Raw genomic sequence first — 19,374 nt, 5'->3', positions numbered from 1 at the left:
TTCCCTGGGGGAATCGGAGAATTTCAAAATGTTTGTAAGATTATCTTGGAGAAATCTAGATTGAGGACTTACCGGTGCGTAGGCGACATATACAATGTAATGTGAAGTCAACTGTTTTTTTTTTTTTTTTCTTACTTGGTGTTGTGTTTATCATTCCTGTTTTTTTTATTATTATTATTCTTTATCATCGCCATTACATTTTTTTTATTATGATTATTGCCCATATCTTTATGTGCTTTCATGAATTTGTGGTATTATCATCATCATCATCATAATAATAATAATAATAATAATAATAATAATAATAATAATAATAATAATAGTAATAGTTTATTATTATTATTATTATTATTATTATTATTATTATTATTATTGTTATTATTATTATTATCATTATTATTATTATTATCATTATTATTGGTGATGTTACTTTAATTATTGTTATTGCTCTTGTTAAGCTTTTTAAAAGAATCTGAAGTAATAAAAGCTGTTGTTCTGAAAATTCTTTTAGCAACTTTTCATTTCAAAATAGGATTAACATCGAGTTTGATGTTGATATCTTTTCCAAGAAGCTTCAAGGACATCTTTTATATCCATTTATTAAAGACGTCGTATACAAAAGGCTAGAACTGCCAATTTGTAAACACCTTTGAATGCTGTTGACAATAAGGTATCTGTTGAATTATTTTCTAAGGTTTCAATGTTTCAAGGATATGCTTTATGTCTTGATGTCTTCTGTGGCTACATGTTATTTTGACTTATTATTTTCTTTAGATATATTGTAATCTTGGAACTATTATTTTCTTCAGATATATTGTAATCTTTTTTAACTTATTTTCTTCAGATATATTGTAAACAGATATGCTGGTCCTGGTATGTTAGAAGCCTTATCCAACTATTTCTCAGACATATTTTAGAAATTTTAGCTTGGTTTCTTAGATGTCTTGACCAAAGTTTTCTCAAGTATGTCATTTAAGTCGTGTTACTGGTATTTTAGGTGCCGTAAACAATGCTTCCTCAATTATATTGCTGACATCATGGGCAGGTATTTCATGTCTTATACAGCCTTTCTCAAGTATATTGTCGACATTTTGATACTTGTATTTTAGGGATCTTATCCTACATTTTCTCAAGCATATTGCAGAACTTCAGATCCAGATATAGTAATTGTTTTATCAAACATTTTCTCAAGTCTATAATTCACAACTTGATCCAGATATTTCATGTATCTTATCCAACATTTTTCAAGCATACTATAGATATCCTGATAGACATATTTTACGTCAGTTTTCATGAAAATGATTAATATGCTTATTGTAAAGAGACTACAGAGAAAGATTAATGAAAAGCTTAGAGATGAATAGCATTTGGGGACTATGGAAAGTATTTGATAGTGTGCACCGGCCAATTTTGTGGAAAGTCCTTGGTTTTTATGGAGTTCCTCTTAAATATGTAAATTTGATTAAGTCTGATCATGAGCATATTTAGTGCAAATTTAATATTAGTGGAGTTCTTTCAAATGAATTTCCAGTGAACAGCAGAGTACTTCAAGGGAATGTGTTGTCACTTATGCTTTTTATCCTTCTCATGGATTTTGTAATGCGTAGAACAGTTGGAGATGGTGGAGAAGGATTGGACTGGATTGGTAATAAGAAATTAGCTGACAAAAAGTATGCTGATGATGCTGTCCTTATTAGCAGAATATCACAGGATTTGCAATACTTGCTTGCCAGAATGTAATAAATATCACATGAGTTTGGGTTTAAGATAAATAGAAGAAAGACAAGGGATGATGAGAACCGAATATGCTATGGAAGATGAAATATTAGAAGGAGATAGGATTAATGAGGTAGAATAATGTAAGTATTTAGGAACTATGATATCCAATACAGGGTCATTAGAATTGGAGGTTAGGGAAAGATTGAAAAAGCAAGTTAGACAATTGTTAGGTTTAGTAAAATTTGGATATCAGATCACCTGAAATTACATATAAAAATCAGGCTATATATCAGTTTAATGAGATCTGCGTTGCTGTATGGACATGAGTCGCGGTGTGACAATAAAACAATCTCCAAGAGATTTAGAGCAAAGCTCTTAGAAGAATATTAGGAGTTAAATGGCAGAACAGGAATATAAATGAAACTATAAGAGAGATTACTCGAGTGCCATATGTGGATGAGATCATGGTGAGGGGTAGATGGAGATGGTTTGGGCATGCTCTTCGTACTCCCCAAGAGAGATTAGTCCACCAAACGTTTAACTGGGCTCCACAAGGCACTAGAAGAGTTGGAAGGCCCAGGCCTACATGTCTGAGGACTAAGAAGCGTAAAGTAGGAGAAAATGATTGAAGAAGTATTGAATTAAAAGCTGAAGGTAGAGACGACTGGCGAAAACTAATCGAGACCCTTTTTGTCGATAGGCTGAGGAGATGATGATGATATTGTAAAGGATTTATCCTACATTCCCTTAGGTATATTATACTATAATCATCCTGATTCAGGTAATTTACTTGCCTTTATGTCTATTAATATGCTAAAAAATTACGTGATCTAGAATATATATATATATATATATATATATATATATATATATATATATATATATATATATATATATATATATCTGTATAAACATTTTTGATAGATTTTAGTTATGTGAGTTTTATCTTGAGAAAATTGGAATGATAACATTTTTAAAACATTTCCAGATATATTTTATTCAATATAATAACTTAGAAATATGTATTTTACGAACATTTGCTGGTAGATGGTGGTTTTGGGAAGCCTATAGGTCCACCAGGCACCTACTGAGCATCAGCAGACATTGCCTAAGTCCTAGCTTGGATGGAGAGGAGAGTGGGACACTCATCATTTGTATTTATGGCCAGTCTCTCGGGCATTGTCCTACTAGCTAGTACATTGTCACTGTACGTTTTCCATGCCATTCATGAGCCACCTTTAAAACTTTAAACCTTTGGTGAAGCACAGCTGATATATAATAAGCATAACCAAGACTATGAAAACTGACAGGACGCCCAATAAGGATATGCAATTATAGCTGTTTGCATAGAAGAATTATTAGTTTGTTACTACAATGGAAAAAATTTAATCGTTTCCTAGATCAGTTTATGTCCTTCGAGATTAGAATAATCAGTTGGTAATTATCTCTGTTGGTTATTGAAGCATTTCAGGTAAAGGTTTTTAATACTTTATAGGGCCCATGGATAAACATCTTCATCACTTAGAATTCGAATTCAATAATTGAAAATATCTGGAACGGGGGAAACTAATTTTCTCATATGAAGGAATGTTTTTTTATTATTATTTTTCATTTAAAGCTTTAAATATCACTCATGAATAGTAGAGGCAAGGTTCAGTGACAACGCCCTAAAGACTGACCGTATATACATATGATCAGCGTCCAAGCTTCCTCCCCACCCAAGCAAGGACCAGGGAGGGCCCGGCAATGGCTGCTGATGAAGACCTATATGCTCACCGCCCCACCCCCCTCCATCCTTTGCTCACAAGATTGGTGAGATTGCAACCATTACTAAAATCTATCGAACTGGAGAGAGTCTGTAACCAAAGTCCAGCATAACACTAGATAGTGAGTTTTCCAATATGCTATCACAACACTAAAATTGTTGTAATCGTTCCTGCTACATAACTTCTAATTAGTTTTTCCATTTTTAAGGGGATTAATTGAACGTTTATTCATCTTTTCCAAAAGGGATGAGATGATTAAGATGCCCGAATCCTCATTTCGTTATCAATTATTTGAATCTTGCAGCACTTTTATGTGTCTAGTATGAGTGCGAGGAGGACACTATGGTGAATGAAAACAAATGAAGTATGTGATTGAAAATAGCGTTAAAGGTCCATAGCCATTTATTCCTAAGGGTAATATATCAGTAATTGGTATAAGACAGACAGAGAGAGAGAGAGAGAGAGAGAGAGAGAGAGAGAGAGAGAGAGAGAGAGAGAGAGAGAGATTGGTTCCTTTTTAAGGAGGGTAATGCTTGAATATAGCGGTAAAGATCCGTAGGCATGTTTTCTTTAGTATAAAATATCAGTATTTTGAATAAGAGAGAGAGAGAGATTTGAATAATTCTTAAGGAAACAGGATATTTACCACAAAGTTCAACACCACAACTATTTCGCCAGTGAGAGATAATATTCTCTCGACCTCAAAACAGGTCAATCGCTTTCTTTTATCCCCGAATCCTTGTTCAGCAGAACACAAATAAATACCCTGCTGCTTCTGTCTCCTGTGAGGTTATCTGTGAGGTTTCCAAACCCACCTACAGCTGATGTTCTGTGTTTTATTCATCTGAAGAGGTTGCGTTTGTCTTTAGGACTTTAAGGAAAGGCTTCATACGAAGCTGAATGTTATACATTTCCTCTATTTTGATTTTATCAATTGATGTTGATTTAAATCGATATATCATTTTACATTTATGAATTACAAGATGTCTATAGTTATTTTAGTCGCTATTCGATTTTATATATGTTTTGATTTATTCATTTTTATCTGCATTGGAGTGATTGAAATCATTTTTGAGCTCATTTGTTTATTTATTAATTGAAAGGCAAAACTACATTTTATCATTTTTCTGTCAGGACACGTGTTGCTTCAATTTTACTTTTGCTATATATATATTCATTTCCTGTTTACTTGTCTTAGTATTTGAAATATTTTTGTTTTTCATTTTTAAGAACACATCCCCAGCAATCTCATCATTAAATACTACTTTTGTAAAGACTACAAACAGATTTTATTTATAGTATTCACTTCGCCAAATAGAATCGTTTAATAATGGTCAATTTACGTATATTGTGCGTTTAGGAATTGTACTTTACTTTCAGATATTAAATATTAATGTACAGTATACAGCAAAACCGGTGATACCCGAATTCAGTAACTCTCACTTCCATCACATTTCTAATGAGACTAGGTTCCCGGGACGAAGTATTTTGAAACTTCTCTCAATAAAAGATACAGTTCATTAAGCATGATTTAAATATATATATATATATATATATATATATATATATATATATATATATATATATATATATATGCTATATTTTTTATCAAAATATCAGCTAGATCATTATTGAGAAATTAACCCAATATTCTTTAATTGGGATAAAAAAAACGAAAAAATAAAATACTTAATAAGTCTGACTTTTTAGCCACCACAGTTATATATTTAACGTAAAGAACGTATCGCAAGATGTAGTTGTGGGCGGAGTCTAACCGAACAACGGGCAGTCTCACGATGGCACTCTCACAAGCAAGCCCATGTCTTATATGGCTTGAGCTACCCAACAGCATTGGATAAATGTAACTAGTTAAGCTCATTTCACCAGATTTAGATATAACCAATCGTCTTAACATCAACAAAACAACTGTTTATAGATGGCTAAACGATACAATAAAGAAAAAATGAAAAGTCATCCTAGGAGGTAAGAGACGCCGCTGCTACGCAACCACAGAAGACAAAGAGTTATAAAGACAATAGCATAGGCCTAGACTCCAGAGCCATCCTATCATCTCACCATTATTATTATTATTATTATTATTATTATTGGAATATTTCCGCCATAATTATAGTCTTCCGTTCTTAAAGTAAAAATAAGATAATAGAAAGGTAGGATTAATTGTACTTTTAATAGCGAAGATAACTCACCACCTCGTTTAATTATTTATTCATTTATTTATTTATTCATTTTTCCTCAAACTGACAAAACCCCTTTGGGAGACTAGAATTATATAAGTAGGGTTGACTGTAGTCTAAACTATGATTAGTAATAATTTATTGCAAGTTTTGAAATCACGATCCTATCTAACGTTTATTTTATACACAAAACAACATAGCCTAATTAAGTAATAACTTTGAAATCATACCCCAAATGCTTAAATTGTTTTTATTAGACTATAGTGCTTTGCTTAAACTGTTCTCCATCTCTACGCCCTCTTTCCCGGTTTGAGTCCTTTTCAGACAGACAGCCCAAAGACTAGTCTCACTGACTCTTGAAGTCAAGTTGACAAAGGGGTTCGTGATACAGTATCATATTTAATGTTTGTTCTGAAGTAGCATTTTAGAATGAAATATTTTTTTTAACGATCTAACATTATTCAATGGTAAAATTATCAAGAACAAGTGGCCAACGTTGCCTCGTACATACATATGTTTACAAAGGGAAATATAAGATTTTTTACTAAGTGGCAACTTAAGAACGGCGCTTATTCGAAGCAACAATAAAAAAAATATCACCAGTTTTGCTACATACTGTACAAGTCTATAGAATCCGAGGGATGAAAAGATGTGGGCTTTGTTTTTCTATTTTTATTGTTTTTCTGCAATCTGGATTTCTTTATATAATTAAGGTTGAGCTTGATAAGAGTCTTTAAGACACCCAATGTTTTAATTATTGATAATTGTGTTTTAGGAAAATAGTCAATTTCTTTCATTTTTCATGATGTAATTGACCCCCCCAGCCCCAGGCAAAAGCGTTAGGATTCCATATACATGTATTCTTTCAACAATCTTTCATTCATTCCTTTGTTTATACATATACTCCATCAAAAAATGTATCAATTATAGAACTTAAATCTTTCGTTTAGCATTTACGTATAAAAGCAATACCGTTCTTATACAGTTTTTGTCTCTTATATCATAATTGATTATTGTATTTTAAATAACAAAGCTTTTATTAATTAAGATCTAATTTATTTCTCTCTTTTTCATATCGATTATTGTGTCTTTTTCAGCATAAGCATTTAAACAAAAGTGGTATATCGGATATAATGTAATATTAATTTGGAATATTTTCAGAAACGGGTTTTGAAAAGAACAGTAGTATCGTTAGGAAAGCTATTATTATTATTATTATTATTATTATTATTATTATTATTACTTGCTAAGCTACAACCCTAGTTTGAAAAGCAGGATGCTATAAGCCCAGGGGCTCCAACAGGGAAAGTAGCCAAGTGTGCAAAGGAAACAAGGAAAAAATAAAATATTTTAAGAGCAGTAACAACAATGGAATAAATGTTTCCTATATAAACTATACAAAATTAACAAAACAAGAGGAAGAGAAATAAGATAGAATAGTGTGCCCGAGTGTACCCTCAAGCAAAAGAACTCTAACCCAAGACAGTGGAAGACCATGGTACAGAGGCTATGGCACTACCTAAGACTAGAGAGCAATGGTTTGATTTTGGAGTGTTCTCCTATAAGAGCTGCTTACCATAGCTAAAGAGTCTCTTCTACCCCTACCAAGAGGAAAGTGGCCCCTGAACAATTACACTACAGTAGTTAACCCCTTGTGTGAAGAAGAATTGTTTGGTAATCCCAGTGTTCTCAGATGTATGAGGACAGAGGAGATTGTGTAAAGAATAGGCCAGACTATTCGGTGTATGTGTAGGCCAAGGGAAAACGAACCGTAACCAGAGAGAAGGATCCAATGTAGTACTGCCTGGCCAGTCAAAAGACCCCATAACTCTCTAGCTCTAGTATCTCGACGGGCGGGTAACCCTTTGAAAAATAAACTAAATAAATAAGCATTTAACACTTTAGAGGTCGTTGAGTTTATAAATATACACACACATATATACATATATATGTATATATATATATATATATATATATATATATATATATGTGTGTGTGTGTGTGTGTGTGTGTAGGCCTATATATAAATTGTATATATATATATATATATATATATATATATATATATATATATATATATGTGTGTGTGTGTGTGTGTGTATGTATGTGTGTGTTTTTTTTGGGTACAATTTATGAGAGGTAATGTAATATAAGAATAATGTATGTATGAACCTAATAAAAAGAACTCTTGAAAGCGCAAAGGAAGTAAGGACTCGCATTATTTGTCTGTTAATGCCAAAATGTATATGCATCATAAGTTTGTCTTTTCCTTTGCTTCCACCGCTCACGGTTACCCTTAAACATTTAGATTTATTTCCTTCTTATTGTAAGTAATAGTTTTTATTCTAATTATTATTGTGTTGCACAGTGTCTTTGCGTAAATTTGCGCAAAATATATATTCTATTTAATGTTATAGTGATGTTGTAACTGTTTCTCAGAAGTGTTACGAGTTTAAACGAGAAACGTGGGAGAGCTCCTTCAATCTCCAATAGAGTTTATGTGTATTGGCAAAGTTCTCTTTGATCTTGAGATACCTGTGTAGAATGCATATTTATGGAGCGAGGTAAGGCCCTTGTTCATAAACTTGTGTGTTGGATAATATGTAGCTAGGCGTCATATGCATATATCGATTGATTGGGGATGAATTTGAACATTTTGTGGGTTTTAGCTGCTTTCCACAATAATATTATTACTGTCTCATTAGGACATTCTCTCTCTCTCTCTCTCTCTCTCTCTCTCTCTCTCTCTCTCTCTCTCTCTCTCTCTCTCTCTCTCTCTCTCTCACACATATCTGGTACTGTCTTGTTCTTTTCTTTTATCATAAATCATCGTTTGGGGCCTGACATTCTAGAGATTAAGGAAAAGCCCGGTTCCGTTCCTGCGTTCTCGCGTCCAGTAAAGAAGTAGCTTCTATCTGGCCGTGGCTCCATTTATCATGGGATAAAGAAATCTCCCACATATCTAAGATAGCTTTGCATTCAGACTATAAGGAAATGACAGTTGTCAGTCTATCTCTCGTATTGGTCTAGATATAGAAAATAAGGGGGTTCCCATCTCTGTAACATCATCATCATCATCATCATCATCAGCCGTAGCTACTCCACTGCATGACAAAATCCTCAGACATGACCTTCCAATCGCCTCTGTTTATGATCTTTCTATCCTAATTTATGCCTGCAGATATCCTTAGTTCATCAATCCATCGTCTTCTCTTCCTTTCCCTGCTTCTTTTGCAAACTCCTGGGACACATTCAGTTATTCGTAATGCCCATCTATGATCTGTCATTCACATTACATGTCCTGCCCATGTCCCTTTCTTTTTCTTACAAGTTTTTAGAATATCTTCTACTTTGTTCTCGTATGAATGTTGCTCTTTTTCTGTCTCTCAGTTTTATTCACATAATTATTATTTCGTTTCTGTAACCATATATTTATCTGAGTAAATACGCAATTAATTCATCAAGTAAATTAAAATGTTCTTGGCCCGCTCATATTTTTTATGTTGCAGAGGTAAAGTATGCAATTATGTTTTTTTTTTTTTATTTGCAAATGTTGAAATAAAATGTTCTCGTCCGTGCAATGTTATATCCAGACACAGCTTGAACATAACGATACTTGCTCAAATAAATAAAATTCATCAGCAAGGCCTTGGAACACATCAAGTTGATAACAGAAACACCCTTTGACCGCCTACGTCTCCTTGCAGACAAATCCTCAATGTCTGATATGATGATATTTCGTTTAGATTGTTAACGAAATTAGTTTCCCGATTCCTTCGTATATCCTTATATCATGGGAGAGATAAATTTCCTTTCTCATATTTATCCCATACATGTATATCTCTTTTGTCTTGCCTTTTATATATACGATTTTTTTCTCTCTCTCTCCATTAAACCTTCAATTCTTGTACAGATTCCTGACGGGTCTTAAAACAAGGAGCTGGAATATTTTAAAGCAACATAGAGATTCCTCTTGGGCACTTGCTTCTTGTTTTGGATATACAAATAAAATGTCAGTGTAGACGTCTGGAACCCTTTTTTAAAGATTATGTAGGTATTCGCACAAGTTTTTGACAATGCAAATTATTTGTGAAGTCTACATTCAGACAAATGAAATAATTTATATGTTCTATGATCATTTATATATATTTATCTATCTATCTATCTATTCATCTATCTCTAGCTATATATACATATACATGTATAAACCTGTATTGATAAAATCTCTCTCTTTATACACACGCACACACACACATACACACACACATATATATATATATATATATATATATATATATATATATATATATATATATATATATATGTATATATTACTAGCTAAGCTACAACCCTAGTTGGAAAAGCAAGATGCTATAAGCCAAAGGGCTCCAACAGGGAAAAATAGCCCAGTAAGGAAAGGAAATAAGGAAGTAAACGATATAAGAAGTAATGAATAATTGAAATAAAATATTCTTAAAACATTAACAACATTAAAACAGATATTTCTTATATAAACAATAAAAGGACTTATGTCAGCTTATTCAACATAAAATCATTTGCTGAAAGTTTGAACTTTTGAAGTTCAACTGATTCAACTACGTGATTAGGAAGATCATTCCACAACTGGGACACAGCTGGAATAAAACTTCTAGAATACTGTGTAGTATCTAGCCTCATGATGGAGAAGGCCTGACTATTAGAATTAACTGCATGCCTAGTCTTACGAACACGATGGAACTGTCCGGGAAGATCTGAATGTAAATGATGGTCAGAATTATAGAAAATAATATGTAACATGCGTAATGAACTAATTTAACGACGGTTTTAGAGATCAATATCTAGATCAAGAATAAAAAATTTAATAAACCGGAAGTTTCTGTCCAACAAATTAAGATAAGAATCAGCAGTTGAAGACCACATAGGAGAACAATACTTGAAACAAGGTAGAATGAAAGAATTAAAACACTTCTTTAGAATAGATTGATCACCAAAAATCTTAAGACTTTCTTAATTAAGCCATGTTTTGTGCAACTGAAGAAGACACAGACCTAATGTGGTTCTCAAAAGTAAATTTGCTTCTCGAGAATCACACCTAAAATTTCAAAAGAGTTATACAAAGTTGAAGAAACATTATCAATGCTGAGATCCGGATGTTGAGGAGCCACTGTCCTTGACCTACTTACAATCATAATTTGAATTTTGTTAGGATTCAACTTCATACCCCATAATTTGTCCCATGCACTAAGTTTAGCTAGATCTCTATTAAGGGATTCAACAACCCCAGATCCACATTCAGGAGATGGAATTGATGCAAAGAGAGTAGCATCATCTGCTTATTCAACAAGCTTGTTTTCCAGGCCAAACCACATGTCATGTGTATATAGTATGAAAGTAATAGGCCAAGAACAGTACCCCGAGGAACACCAAATATCACATTCCTATACTCACTATGGTGCCCATCAACAACAACTCTTTGCGATCTATTAGTTAAAAATTCAATAATGATGCTGAGAAACGACCCATCCACTCCCAACTGTTTGAGTTTAAAAACAAGGGCCTCATGATTAACACTGTCAAAGACAGCACTAAAATCAAGGCCAATCATACGAACTTGTTGACCACAATCAAGGGATATCTGTACAGCATTGGAGATTGTAAGAAGGGCATCGCATGGTCCAAGGCCTTTACGAAAACCAAATTGCTAACTAGGGAAAAGATGATTACCTTCAGCAAACCTATTAAGACGTTTTGCCAAAAGACGTTCAAAAAGTTTAGATAATATGGGAGTTATGGAAATTGGGCGGTAATCAGGTGGACTTGAGCTACCACAAACACATTTACTTAGAGGAGTAACATTACCAATTCTCCAAGTGCTATAAGCTCCTCTTCAATTTTGTGGAGAGTCCTGTGTTATTATGGAATTCCTCTTAAATATGTAAATTTGAATAAGTCTATTCGTGAGTATAGCAATTGCAAAGTTAATGTTAATGTAGTCCTATAAAATGAGTTTCCAGCTACCACTGGAGTACTCCAAGCGAATGTGTTGTCCCTTAGGTTGTTTATCCTCCTCATGGAGTTTGTAATGCATTGAAGAGTTGAGAATGCTGGAGAAGGATTGGACTGGATTGGTAACAGGAAATTGGCTGATGACGCTGTCCTTATTAGCAGAACACCACAGGACTTGCAAAGCGTGCTTACCCCAATGCATGAAATGTCACACAAGGTTGAGCTCTGGATAAATAGAAGAAAGAAAGAGATGATGAGAACGGAATATGCAATGGAAGTTGATATAATTTCGATTTCCTTAGAAATCATTTAAAGAAAGGATATACCCCTGATATGACTTGGAATTCATTTTGAATTTATACTAACTTTACTAATTTTCTGTGGTTTTATATATTTATATATTTATATATATACATATATATGTGTGTGCATATATATATATATATATATATATATATATATGTATATATATATATATATATATATATATATATATATATATACGTATATACATATAATGATCAGAATGGCATTTTGCATATGCGAACGATATTTCCTTCGACGTTCTTTACTGTCTTCGGGTCTGCCACACTCCCTTACATAGTAATAACCTATGGTAATTCGAGACTGGGAAATTATTTTCCTTTACACTATAACTGAAAACTGAACAGGCTGACATAAGTCTCTTTTCATAGTTTACATATGACAGGTCTTCCGCCTTGGACTTCCGAAATTTAAAACAATATTTCCATGATAAGGGAATGTTGGGCGAGTGAAAGCTTTAAAGGTCCACCTGTATCACAGAATAGCTTATTTACATACACTGTTAAAACCGCAATTTTAATCGGAAACTATCCTCGATAATATACTGTTCTCAGCCGTATTCCAGTGAGATACAGGCGACCGTAGTTTTACCATACTTTCTTATATTTTTCTGGTTAGTGACCGTAATATCAGTAGTTTACGTCAATGTATCCGTTTTTAAAATGGTAGTTGCCTGGCAACATTTATCCCAGAATTTTACCTTTTTTTAATGCAAATTTTCAACAGTGTAGGAGCAAAAAACCTATTTTCAGTATCCTTTAAACTGTGTTGTAGTTCCCTATGCTCAGCATTTATCCACACTTAATTGTTCAATAAATATATTTTTAAAGGGTATACTGTATTACCTCCTAGGTTTTGTGATTTAATATTATCATAATTCATCGTGCTTTATTATTATTATTATTATTATTATCATTATTATTATTATTATTATTATTATTATTATTATTATTATTTCAGCCCAGTTTTATCTTTTTATGATAAACATTGGAACTTTCACAAGTAATCCGTAAATTATACTTTGTAATCCTGTATGAAATTATTCTGATTAATAGGTTTATGAGGTGCATTCCAATGAATTTATTGATAATCATAATTGTCACATTTAAAGAGTCGGTGTGGATGAACCTTACTGTTGTTACTTCAGTAATTACAGTAACAAAGTAATAAACCAACGTGAAAGTTTGTTTTATGTCTTAGTTTTGGATACATTATATATATATATATATATATATGTGTGTGTGTGTGTGTGTGTGTGTATATATATATATATATATATATATATATATATACATATATATATATATATATATATATATATATACATATATATATATACATACATATATATATATATATATATATATATATATCGTTTCCTTTATAATGAGATAAGTATGTCTCCTAAGCGGTTTTGATTAATATTCATCCGAAGTGACAAGATCGAATAGCATCGTTAATTAGGCCCATCGGTATAATTTACCTCTAAATTCATGTTACCTTGTAAATCTTTCCCGACAATGATGGTAAATACCTAAACGTAAAGAACTTGCAGACCGTTGATTACAATTATGGACGTTTTATTGTCTCGTGTTCTTAGTTATGGGTATAAGCTCAACTGTAAATAACTAACATTTGGGCGCAAAAAAACAAAAACTAAGAGAGAGAGAGAGAGAGAGAGAGAGAGAGAGAGAGAGAGAGAGAGAGAGAGAGAGAGAGAGAGCCCTCGCCCGAACATGTCTACAATTGAAGTCACGTCGCTTCTATCGTACTGCTGGTGCATCAATTGCCCTCCTCCTCTTCCTCTTCCTCTTCCTCCTCTTCTTCTCTTCCTATTCCTACTCTCGGAATCCCGCCGAGCCACCCATCGCGAATCTAACTGCCGCGGGATCCGCGAGGTCCTGTTATGATGGTGCAGTTTTGCGGGCTGTTTCGGGTATAGGACCCCCTCCCCCCTTCCCTTGCTTTTAGAATTGCCTTCACGAGATAGACCTCGCCCATATATGTCACATCTCACCCTCAGGAAGCCGCTCCTTGAGAAGGGCGGTCTTGTGGGGGTCACTCTCCTAGGGCCTAATCGTAGTCTTCGATTCCCTTTTTGAGGGTCAAAGAAACAGAGATGCTTTTGCGATCGTGTAAATATAAAGTATGGTAAGAGGGAGGATGGGGAAGGTAAGGAGAAAGGGGGTTGTATTTGGGGAGGGAAAAAGGAAAGGGGAAATGATTTGAAGTATGTTGGGAAAAGGAAATGGTTGTGTTGTTTTCCGGGTGGGAGAGGGAAAGGAGGGAGGGAGTATAGCATACGCCTCCAGAGTGTGTAGTAAAGCAGAATTGACAGTTTGCCTCCGTGCCATAAGCATCGGACGTGCTCCCGACGGCTTTCCTAATTCCCAAATTGGTTCTCTTCGGTTCGAGTTCCAGGTCCTCCTCTTCCTCTTCCCCCTCCTCGTCCTCCTCCCCTCCTTTTCTGGCTACCTTCTTCTCCCCTTCCCGCCCTCTAAGAATCGGTTTCGTTCACTTTTTGGGCGGCTTAAAGTATAGATGGCGGCACTGCAGCCCTAGGTAAAACGCCCCCTTGAGAGGAAAAAAATATAGAAATGGGTCATAATTTTCGTCAGTTGGCACCTTTTCCCCGGTGCCAGTATCCCCCGTGTGAGCAGGCCACAAGGACGACGTCCCACCTTAGTTGCTCTGTGGACGTGTGAGGGGAAGGGTGTGTCTCCTCCGCCTCTCACACCTGTATTAACTCAAACCAACTTTTAACACACTCCAACTAAGATCATATGTATGGGAAAAGTGCCTCTGATAGAAAAGTTTTGCTTTACTTGCTACCAGAAAGACACTAACAGGTTTATCGAACTCAAACGTCATTTTTTGTTCTTAAATGCCAACTTAGGTCTTACCTGGCTGAATCTAAAAAAAAATAGGGCAATTTTTTCATTTAGTGAAAGATTTGACTTTCGGTTTAAGTGATCGAATCTGAAAGAGCACGAATTGTGCTGCTTGCGAAAAAGTGAACTAATTTTTTTTCTGTAAAGTGTTGTTGATGACCTACGATGACCTATGACCTAGTTTCAGGTCAAGAGTGTCTATTGACCAGTATGAGCCGCTCTTCCGTTTTATTTGGGGTTTATGAAATCAGTGGCTATTTTGTGATGCAAAAGTTCATCCAAGATGATCTGCATTTGTTTATCTAATTTAAATCTCATTGTAAGATCAGTTTTTAAGATTTTGTATTCGATTCATTTTCATATTGTCAGAGTATCAAATTACACATTGCAGTAGTTAAAAAAAGAATAGAATAATCTTTTTTTAATATTGCTTTTTCTATATTTTTTTTTCTTCAGTTCACAGAAACTCTGAACTAGGTTAGAAGCAAAAAAAAAAAAAAAAAAAAAAAAAAAAAAACTTTTAAACAATTGCTTAAAAGTAGTTCGACTCAGAAGAATGGTTTAAATGATTTCCGCTCATGGATTCGTACTTGCTATTAGATATCTTTTCACAAAGCAGGTGACGAAACTAAATGTTTTTCTGATATCCTCTTTGGTTTTATTTCTGATGATCTTCAAAATAATGTGCCTTTTAAATTTGCCTTTGTTTAAGAGTTTACTTTGACAACACAGTGGTTAGATGGATTTTATAAGGTACTTCTAGCTAATGTTAAGTCAATGATGATTTTTTAATGTAGCATGTTTCTGAATGAATACATTTTTCCCTCATTTATACCTCGTTTTATAGAAAATAGTGGGACCTTAATTTTTATGTCTTTATCTTTTTCTCAAATTATTTTCTTAAAACGCTACTAAATTTATCCGTTTTAATTGTCTTCTGTGTATATATTTGAAATAAAAACGTAAGTGAAATATAAATTATCCATAGCAAAATGAATAGACACAAGGAATAAATCGGTGGTTAATTTGACAAATATGTTGATGTATGTGTGATAATTTTTATATGCTTCAAGAAATTTTGTAAAACAGCATATTCCAGTCTGTTGCCGTGTGTCAGTTGTTGCGTGAAAGGAAATGTAAAAGATTTCATCTAATTGAAATGATATTCTTTATCTCAAGAACTTTGCTCCTACTCAATTCTCCTATTCTTTAAATATTCTTAATACCACTCGTATATAATAGTTAAAGTTATATCCATGTATTCCATTTCTATGAATTAGTCAGATTGAGGTTTTGATTTTGTATTTTATAAAGAATCGTGTTTTGATGGTATTATTTATTTTGCATTTTTATATGGCGCGAAATTGACGGGATAGGCTTTCAATTCAATCGTATAGAAATTTTTCAAATATTTTCAAATGAGGTTTTTCTATTTAGTCAAATGGGATTCAACATCAAGTGTTTTTTCAATGAGTTCCAATTCAATTTATCTATATTTTTACAACAAAAATATCCAGTCAAGACAATTTTATTTTATGAATTCAATTACAAATCTGGTATTTATTCTTTTAAAGTTACTGATTTTCCAGAAGAAAAATATTTTATTGTTATTTTGATAATGAATGCAAATGCTCATACATAGTATAATATTGATTTTTATGAACTGCTGATAAAGTTAATCCTTTTGTATCGTATGTTAAGACTATGTTCTTATTATGAGTATTTTCTTATTAGAAATGTTATTTATAATGATTCCTTTGTATTACTTTTATTAAAATGTCAGAATATAATTTGATTATTTAGAAAGTATAATTTGTTATATCATTATTTTACCTTCATTTTCTTCATTTCCTTTTATTTATGTTAAAGATGAGAAAAAATTGACTGTTAAATTGTCATAATATATTTGATGCTATTTACATCAGACATTAAAAACAAAATCTAGCAAAAAATGCATATCCAAATAATATTTGTATATCTAACAACAACATATTAGATTAAAAATTTATTAAGAATAGGATGTAACAGTCCTTCGTTTTTAGGTCAAAGTATAAATACCCCGTCTGTAACGATGAGAATGACAATTCTTTTTCATGGGTTTTTTCTTCTTTTTTTTTCCTGTGTGTTACCTGCACATGTAAGCCTTTAAAAATGTCAGCGTGGATCTAAATGACCTGAGTAAGAGAATGTGACAGGAGGCATTCTTCATGTTGAGGAATTGAGACACAAAGAAGACTTGGAGATGGGCCTTTGAGAATATATGTGTATATATGTATGTATACATGAATTTCTAGTTGATATGCATTCCTAAAGATAAAATTTGATATTAAATGCCATTGTGGTTTATATTTACACACGCGTATGTCTGTGTGCATATTTGTATATAGGTTTGAGTGCGTTTCTGAGTGGGGATATCTTAACGTGGTGAAAGAATTTGTGTATAGCCTTGATCATCAAAGTTGTAGTAGTCAGGGGCACCCATTACTAAGTTGGTTTGCTGTGAGCGATCAGACAAAAGTCTCCCACTATCACCAATCCGTACAAGCCAGCATGATGATGAAAACTGGCCATACCGCAGACATGAATTGAAATGTTTGAGTCCTTTGTCCTGCAGTGGACTAGAAACGGCTGCAATTGGTGTTGTTGTTGTTGTTGTTGTGTGTGTGTATGTGTGTGTGTGCGTAAACGAATCCTAATATGTGAAAATATATAGCATGTGATCTCGATGAAACATATACATGGAAAGAAATATATTAGTTAATTATTTTTAATACTTATTCACACATGACTATTTATGTCTAATATTATATTTATCTTGCTGAATAATATAATGCCATGATGTCCTGTGTCGTACGCTTGATATATATAAGAATAGCTATGGTTTGAGTATTGTGTAATTTTTGGTACACCTGCATCTGCATATATACACGCACACACACACACACACACACATATATATATATATATATATATATGTGTGTGTGTGTGTGTGTGTTAAATTGATTATGTACATTTAAATATGTGTATAAATGTATGGATATAATATATACTGTATATGTATGCATATATATGTGTATATATAAATGTATTTATGCATATATATATATATATATATATATATATCACACACATATATATGCATATATATATATGTATACACATATATATGCATATATATATATATATATATATATATATATATATATATATATATATATATATATATGATATATCTTGACATTACTCCTGATAAAATTAAGCCTCGTTAATTCCTGCAATATTATATTACAACGTAATTCATATTTATTATTTTCTTAGATAACTAGAAATATAAAAAATGAGGAGGACGAATAACTTATCATCACTATTTATCCAGTGACAGGAAATTCATATATACTCTTAATCAACAGTAAAATATGATAATAAAATTCTGTAATTTGAATGAAATTCAACAAAGATCCATTTTCGTAATGAATTAAAATAATAATTCACAACGTTGCGTTTATAAGAAACCGCGCAGATTATCACAAATCAGATTTTTTTTCCATAACTATGAAGATTAAGCAAAACTCCATGTTTGTATATAGATATTGGTTTAGATTACAGAAATCAAAGAGTTTTTCTTTTGTGGCATTGCCCATAAAGATATTCACAAAAGGATGTTATCTCTTTTGAAAATCATGAAAATTATCCCACAAATCACCGAACTATTTTATGATAACCCCTGACAATAATCCTGGAAAATACAGTGTCCAAATTAATAACTATGTAAATAATCACATAACTCGAGGAATTATTGAATCACATCATCCACTATCCTCTTGTTTTTCATCAAATATCCATAAAGGGACGATACTTTCTCAATTATTTTATTCGTAAAACTATAGATAATCTTACACATGCAGTATTTATCTCAATTACCTAATTAAATCTCAGCTCTCTCAATTATAACGAAGATGCCCATAAATCTGAGAATGTAATAAAATATTTTGTATAGAGCTCCATCACCCAACCCCCTCCACCCTAAGACGTATTTGTGTGAAAAAGTGATCTACTAACTTCCCTTTTGTAATACCACAGGCAAATCAGTCATTTTTTTAAATCGACCCTTTGTTGTGGCTTGGGATGATATTTCTTCTTGCAGTCGTGCCGTGCTAGTTGTTAGCAATCACCACCCTCTTGATTGGCAGCTTTCCGTTCTGGATAGCTGTGTTTCCGTGGCCGTTTTCGTTCGAGAACATTGTGATATGTGGAACGCGCACCGTGCCCTTGTTGTTCTACATGCGGGGTTTTCGTGTCTGAAGTGAGTGGTTTTCAAGGTCTTGTGTACGGTTGCTAAGTCTGAGTTGTTGTTGTTCATTGTGTTGAAGACTGAACATTTCTCCTCTAAGATTATTGGCGTAGTTCTTGTTGACGTTTTCTTTTTAATAAACGGGATATTGTTAAGAAAGTTTGACTGAGCAGCGTAAGCCT

General features: G+C 33.1%; 1 protein-coding gene across 1 annotated transcript in view; it reads left to right on the top strand.

Annotated features, from left to right (window-relative positions):
• The first annotated feature begins 14,703 nt into the window (after window positions 1-14,703).
• LOC137658645 (protein SSUH2 homolog) overlaps window positions 14,704-19,374 on the top strand; it is a 645,191-nt gene continuing 640,520 nt past the window's right edge. Inside the window, exon 1 of the mRNA XM_068393590.1 lies at window positions 14,704-14,795. The gene's annotated coding sequence lies outside the window, so the exon portion shown is untranslated. The remainder of the gene's footprint in view (window positions 14,796-19,374) is intronic.

Source organism: Palaemon carinicauda, chromosome 19 (genome assembly GCF_036898095.1).
Source record: "Palaemon carinicauda isolate YSFRI2023 chromosome 19, ASM3689809v2, whole genome shotgun sequence".
Lineage (NCBI taxonomy): Eukaryota > Metazoa > Arthropoda > Malacostraca > Decapoda > Palaemonidae > Palaemon > Palaemon carinicauda.
The sequence above is the reverse complement of the archived record's forward strand: the minus strand, read 5'-3'. Positions and strand labels throughout refer to the sequence as shown.